Source organism: Fukomys damarensis, unplaced genomic scaffold (genome assembly GCF_012274545.1).
Source record: "Fukomys damarensis isolate Sample0158 unplaced genomic scaffold, DMR_v1.0_HiC HiC_scaffold_32, whole genome shotgun sequence".
In the NCBI taxonomy this organism is placed as follows: Eukaryota; Metazoa; Chordata; class Mammalia; order Rodentia; family Bathyergidae; genus Fukomys; species Fukomys damarensis.
The window spans coordinates 44,026,888-44,032,893 of record NW_022900944.1 but is presented as its reverse complement, the minus strand read 5'-3'; the positions used below and the strand labels follow the sequence as shown (position 1 = coordinate 44,032,893).

The following is a 6,006-nucleotide window of genomic DNA, read 5'->3' as shown; positions in this document are numbered from 1 at the left end:
GACACACTCATTATTGGATGAGTACCGCTTATGTTTGGATTGTTGCAGAGCAGAAAGGGGAGGCAGTGGAATCAGTGCTGAGTGATAAACATGCCCACTGCAATGGTCACACCTAGGACCATCTAGCCTCTCTGCATTGTCACAGCACTTAACATGATGCCTGGCACAGAGTGGGTGCCTGAGATGTGCTGAGATAAGCAGGAAAAGGCAGACGGTAATCTTTTTAAGCACATGGTACAGATATTGTACACATCCCTTCTGGTCACACTTGAGCTGGCAAGAATTCAGCCACATGGACACATCTAGCTGCAGGGGAGGCTGCTAATGTTCTTTTTATTCTAGACAGTCATGTGCCAGTAAAACACTCATATTATGTAAGAAGAGAAAGACTTGAGATAACAGTCAGAAATCTTCCACAAAGCCCAAACTGGTTTTGACGGTGGATGAAGTGTGCATGTTCTGTGGTGTATGCCCAAAATTCCTCCTTTTGAAGAAACCACGGCTGACATGTTCATAATAATCTTTCTCTATCCTGTGGTTGCATGAGATAAAATCCCATCTGTTGTTGGCTGAATATTGGCTCCAGATATATTCATATTTTAGTCCCTGGAACCTAGGAAGGTTATCTTACACAGCAAAAGAGATTTAAATATGAGATTAAGGATCTTGAGATGGAAGATTATCCTAGATTATCTGTGTGGGCCCCAAATGTACTTACAAGTATCTCTATAAGAAATAGGCAAAAGAAGATGAAACTCGAGAGAGAAAGGGCCATGTGACAACAGTGGAAACATAGAGAATAGCTGTTATGCTACTGACGGGAGGAAGAAGGGACCATGAACCAAGGTATGCAAAGAATACAGCTCTAGAAGTAAGAAAAGAAATGAAACAACTCTTCCCCTGGTTCCCCCATGGGGAACCAAACCAATATCTTGACTCTAGTCTGGTGGAGGTGATTCCAATTTCTGGCCTATACAACAGTAAGACAGTAAATGTGTACAGGTTTACATCATTAGGTCTGTGGTAATTTGTTACCACTGCTATTTATTACTAATATATCATAGTGAGGTGGATAATAATACAGTCAATCAATCAAAATGTTATCTCCCAGTTACAATGATTGGTTAAGAAGTGGGCACATAACATGATTAGCCAATCAGAATTTGCTAGGACTTTTATTAGAACTAACAAAGAAAAAAATCTTTCTAAAAGACTTAGGAAATGAGGAAGCTCTTGGTTTTGACTGCCAACAAATTTCATATTGTTTCTACAGGGAGAAGGTCAGCCAAACCACAGCTGAGTGAGCTGAGAGTTGAAGAAACAGATGATGGTGTTTAAGGTCCTTAAGTAGATATATCGTTTTGAGCTTCCGGTTACAAGAACCAATCATTCCTACCTCTGCTTTACCTATATTCGGATGAGTTTCTTTGATTTGCAGTTCAACAATTCCTAATTATAGCTGACATTTATGTTACTGAGTTCCTGAAAACACTAAAGAACAAAGAGGTAGCCACAGCTGCACTGTCTCAGGGAGCCCTCCCAGGAAGGCTCCAGAGGCCTGAACTCAGGACAGGCAGCCTTTGGCTGGGAAACTCAGAGTAGCATGCAGTTTTACCCAGCACTATATAAACAATCAGTACTGAAGACTCATGATCACTAATAATAAGATATTTCAAGTTTGTAAAAGGAAAAAGAGAAATCATTGACCTAAATAGGATGCTTGATAATTCTTAACAAGTCCTATAAATGCTTATAAAAGAATGCTAAGATGCTTAATTGCTGAATAAATGAAATATAAACATTCATTATGTTACTTGGAGAGTCCTTTAATATGTAATGGGGAAAACATTTTATCAAATGCACTGTAAGTAATAAATGCTTATTTCCTTTTCTAAACCAAATCAATTCTTCAAATCATTAACCACCATTTAAACGTGGCTTGCTTTTCTTTCTATTTATTCCTCTTTTTAATTTTTTCTCATTAGTGGAAGAAAACAGTTCTATCCCAGAGATACAGCAGAGTAGAAAGAGCATCGAGGGTGAAGGGACTTGGAGCCAGAGGCCTTGGCTTGAATCCCAGCTCTGTCATTTTTTTTTTTTAGCTGCAACCTTGGCCAAGTCATTTATCCTCCCTTGGCTTCCAGGGGTAGTTTGGTATCAGAGGGCAATTAATCCTCCAGCTGCCTAGAGAAGGGGGCAGCGAGGGCTAAAGAAAGAAAGACAATAGAGACTTGCATGACTTCACAGAACACAGAGGTCCAGGATGTCAGTACCTCACAGTGGGCAAAGACAAAGACACTCCTGAGCTAGCCACTATTTATTGGGTACACATAATAATTGGAGGGAGCATCAGGTGACTTAGGGGGCGGTGGCAATCCCATGTTGATGAGGATCTCACTTAGGTCACTGAGGATCTTATGCAGATGAGGGCTCTAAGGAGAGCTTCTTACAATAGTAGGTCAGACAAGATAGCAGACTAATGAAGAACTTGTCCTTGCCTCGGGTGAAACCTTTCTCCCTTTTTATTACTACTTGGTTCTCAAAGAAGCAGGATGTCTTCAGATGATGTACTCTTGCCCTTCCCCGAGGCCTCAACTTTCGTCCAGGGTTATGTTTCTGCCCGCCATAGCTAGCTCGAGGGCCGTAGATAGCTACAGTCATACTTTAATTATGAAATGACTTTTCCAAAAAAATTATGTAGAATGGCTCTCAACAGTCTGGGACTCACCTGAAAACCATGGTTACTACTAGATCCTAGCATTTCTGGGGTAGTGCTTCTCATCCTTTATGGTAAACAGGAATGGCCTGGGGATTTTGCTACAATGCATATTTTTATTTATTAGGTCTACAGTTAGAAAGACCAAGACCCAATATTTCTAATACTCTCCCAAGAGATGTCAAATTTATTGGTCCATGGTTTGAGATAGCCACATTTTCAGGTACCTGTCAAGCTCAATGATTTCTTTAGAAACCACCCCAGTTTATAATGGTGGCCCCTGACAGTCGTTGTACCCCTTGCCATAGATGGTAACAGTACAGGTGTTTTCTGACCCAAGCAGTGCCAAAAGAACATCTTTGCTGCCAACCTGAAATTTTTAACAAGAACAATCATTTATCACTGAGCAATTTAAAAAAACCTCTGTCTATGCCAGAAACTATAATAGATAGTAGAGGTGTACTATCAATAGAGCAGGTGTCTGCTCTCATGGAGCATTTATCCTAGTAATATGCAAGATAAGAGACAATTTCAGACAGGCTAATTGCTGTGAAGAAATTGAAGAAACTCAATGCTTGAAACAGAGATTGGGGAAAGTCAAGCTCATATTTCCACTTTGACAGAGACCTACGAGTTGAAGATCATGGCACAGCAAGTGAAGCAAGCTTGGATCCTTGAGTGACTATGAGGAACAGAGCATGCTCTCCTTCCTACGCTGTAGTGAGACTAAGAAATATACTTTTATTGTATCAAAGAATTGAGTTTTCAGGGCTTACTATTAAAGAACATTGCAATGGATTCCTGTTAAATTATACAGTTGTTCAATATTTTCTGAGGTTCTAAAAATTGTGCTTTTGCGGGGGTGGGGGCATAGTACTGGGAATCAAACTCAGGTCCTTGAAAATTGTGTTTTTTAAACCTACATTAGCCAGGGCCAGGGATTTAGCTCAGTGGTTCCGCCACCTGCTTCAAAAGTGCAAGGTCCCGAGTTCGATCCCCAGTACCACAAACTTATGGTAGCTAAAGTTGTTGTCTACTAGTTGAAATCCTAGAACTTTAATGTCAACATCTGTGAGAATCTGGTGAACTAGTAGGTGTGAAAGTAGTTGTTAGTGTATGAAGTGTTGTATACTTGCAAGGAAATCTGATGGCAAATTGATCTTTCAGAAATGCGCATACTATCTGGATTTATTCCAGGGGGGAAACAAAATGAAATAAGTATTGGCATGTAAACTCACACTGACACCAGGCCAATGCCCTTGTCTGGTTATTCCTATCAGATTTCTTCTTCAGACTTTTACAAAATCAACTCACTAAATTGCAGTGGAATATTATGAAGTTTGTAACTGCCCTCTCTGACACTGTTTATATTTTGAAAGAGTCCTTGGTGGAATAAGAATATTAACATTTAAATTCACCACTTCTCGTTTATCAACACACAGGAAATCCGGGTGCCTTCTGGGTGCCGAAGATCCTGGAATTGCCCACAGACAATCTTTCTTCTGTATTGCCTCCTCACAGGGTCTTTTCTTCCTTGGCTGCTGGTCTCAAGAGCAAATTTTTGGTCTCCCACCCACTGAGTCCCATTGTTCTTCTTCTCTAATCTTTATGTATCTTGAGCACTATTGGCCTACTATTGACCTACTATTGTAAGAAGCTCTCCTTAGAGCCCTCATCTGCATAAGATCCTCAGCAGCCACAGCAAAGCTGTCCCATGAGGCCACCTGGCACAATCCTGTCTCATCTCCTAAAACTTAAATCTGGATCACAGATGAGTACAAGACAGGCAGGAAAGCAGGGTCCTAGAGAGAAGCCAGTGCCAGGGACTTGGCTTTCTTTGCCTGACCTTCATTTTTTTATCAGAGGCCTTCAGTGTGTCCTTATGGCTTTGTGTTCTCCGTGACAACTGAGCAGTAAAGGACTTAATTCTTATCAGCCTCTTTCCATCTGACTGTGGAAGAGCATCTCGTGAAGTCACAACCTCCATTCTTCAAGTCGCCAAAATGAAATCCTCCCATCCAGGGGTCCATTCTACCACAAGGGAACGGGGTATACGCAGAGTGTGCAACTTTCCGTAGAACCATGATCCTAAAGAGGAGAAAAGGGAGGCCCACAAAGAATGCCAACTTTTCTTCTCACTTGACTTTTAAGTCCTTGGTCCCTTCAGCAACAAAGGAATCATCTTGGCGCCACTACTTGCCCAGCAACCAGACAAGCAACCGGACAAGTAGAGATAGACACAAGGGGACAATCAAGGTCACAGGAAAATATTCATGAGTCTATCCCACCAACGATCCATCCACCCATCCATTCGGCCAAAGCAACAGCGAGTTGGGCACCTTTAACCAGTGCCACACTCAGCACTGGGGGCTACACAAAGACAGAGGTGAAAATCTAGAAGCCAAAACTGGAGGTGGGATGAACAGTAGAGGTGACCCTGAAAGGGCCTCTGCGACTCTGCAACACAAGAGCCAGAGAAGTGGAGAGGCTGAGTGAAACCAACGCCCCAGCACAGGAAACATAGAGATGCCAAGCCCTCCGGAATGCCTAGAGAGGCCCGGAAGTGACTCCAGGAGGCCGGTCCCAAAGCCTTTGCTTCCGAGCGGGGGCGGCGGGTGGCACAGTAGACTTGGGCCGCCGCACTTGATGTAGCTCTGAGTCTCGCGCCGTCACCTACCGCCACTTGTGAGTGTGCCGGGCTGGAGGGCTGCTGTGGTGACAGGTGGCAGCCCCGGGGTGGGGTCGGTAGCAACACTTCCCGGGTGTTTCGTTCTCTTTATGGTTCCAGGGCGCGACTCAGCGCGGCTCTCTAGAAAGTTGCCAAGGCCGAAAACCCTGGCGCTCCTTTTTCCCCTTTGGCTTTTGGTTTTGTCTTTGCTCTTGTTTTTTCTCCTCCAAAGCAGTGAGTCCCACGATCAGAGCTCTCCTCACTGTCTAGCCAGACTTGATTCATAACTTTCCTTTGCATAGCACTTTGTGGGGAGAGATTACCTTTATGACAAATAATTATTAGGATTTCCTTCTTAGCAAGCAAGGCAATGTGACGTTTCTATTTAAAGTAGATTTTTTCTTGAAAAAAATTTTTTTTAAATCTAAGTAAAACCCAGTAGACGAGTAATAGTGCCGAGATGCCGGGTATGACAGTGACTGGGGAGGTGGTAAGAGAAGCTCAGAGTGAACAGCGCTGTCACAACTCTATGGTGAGGCTTTATACTTTGTGATGAAAAGGAAGACTCTTTGTTCAAGCCCAGCATGGGCAATTTAGCAACCTTTTTTTTTTTTTTTTTTTT

General features: G+C 42.7%; 1 protein-coding gene across 2 annotated transcripts in view; it reads left to right on the top strand.

Moving 5' to 3' along the window:
* Positions 1-5,306: 5,306 nt before the first annotated feature.
* Sdr42e1 (short chain dehydrogenase/reductase family 42E, member 1) overlaps positions 5,307-6,006 on the top strand; it is a 13,752-nt gene continuing 13,052 nt past the window's right edge. For both annotated transcript variants that reach the window (XM_010618341.1, XM_010618340.2), the window contains exon 1: positions 5,307-5,401. The gene's annotated coding sequence lies outside the window, so the exon portion shown is untranslated. The remainder of the gene's footprint in view (positions 5,402-6,006) is intronic.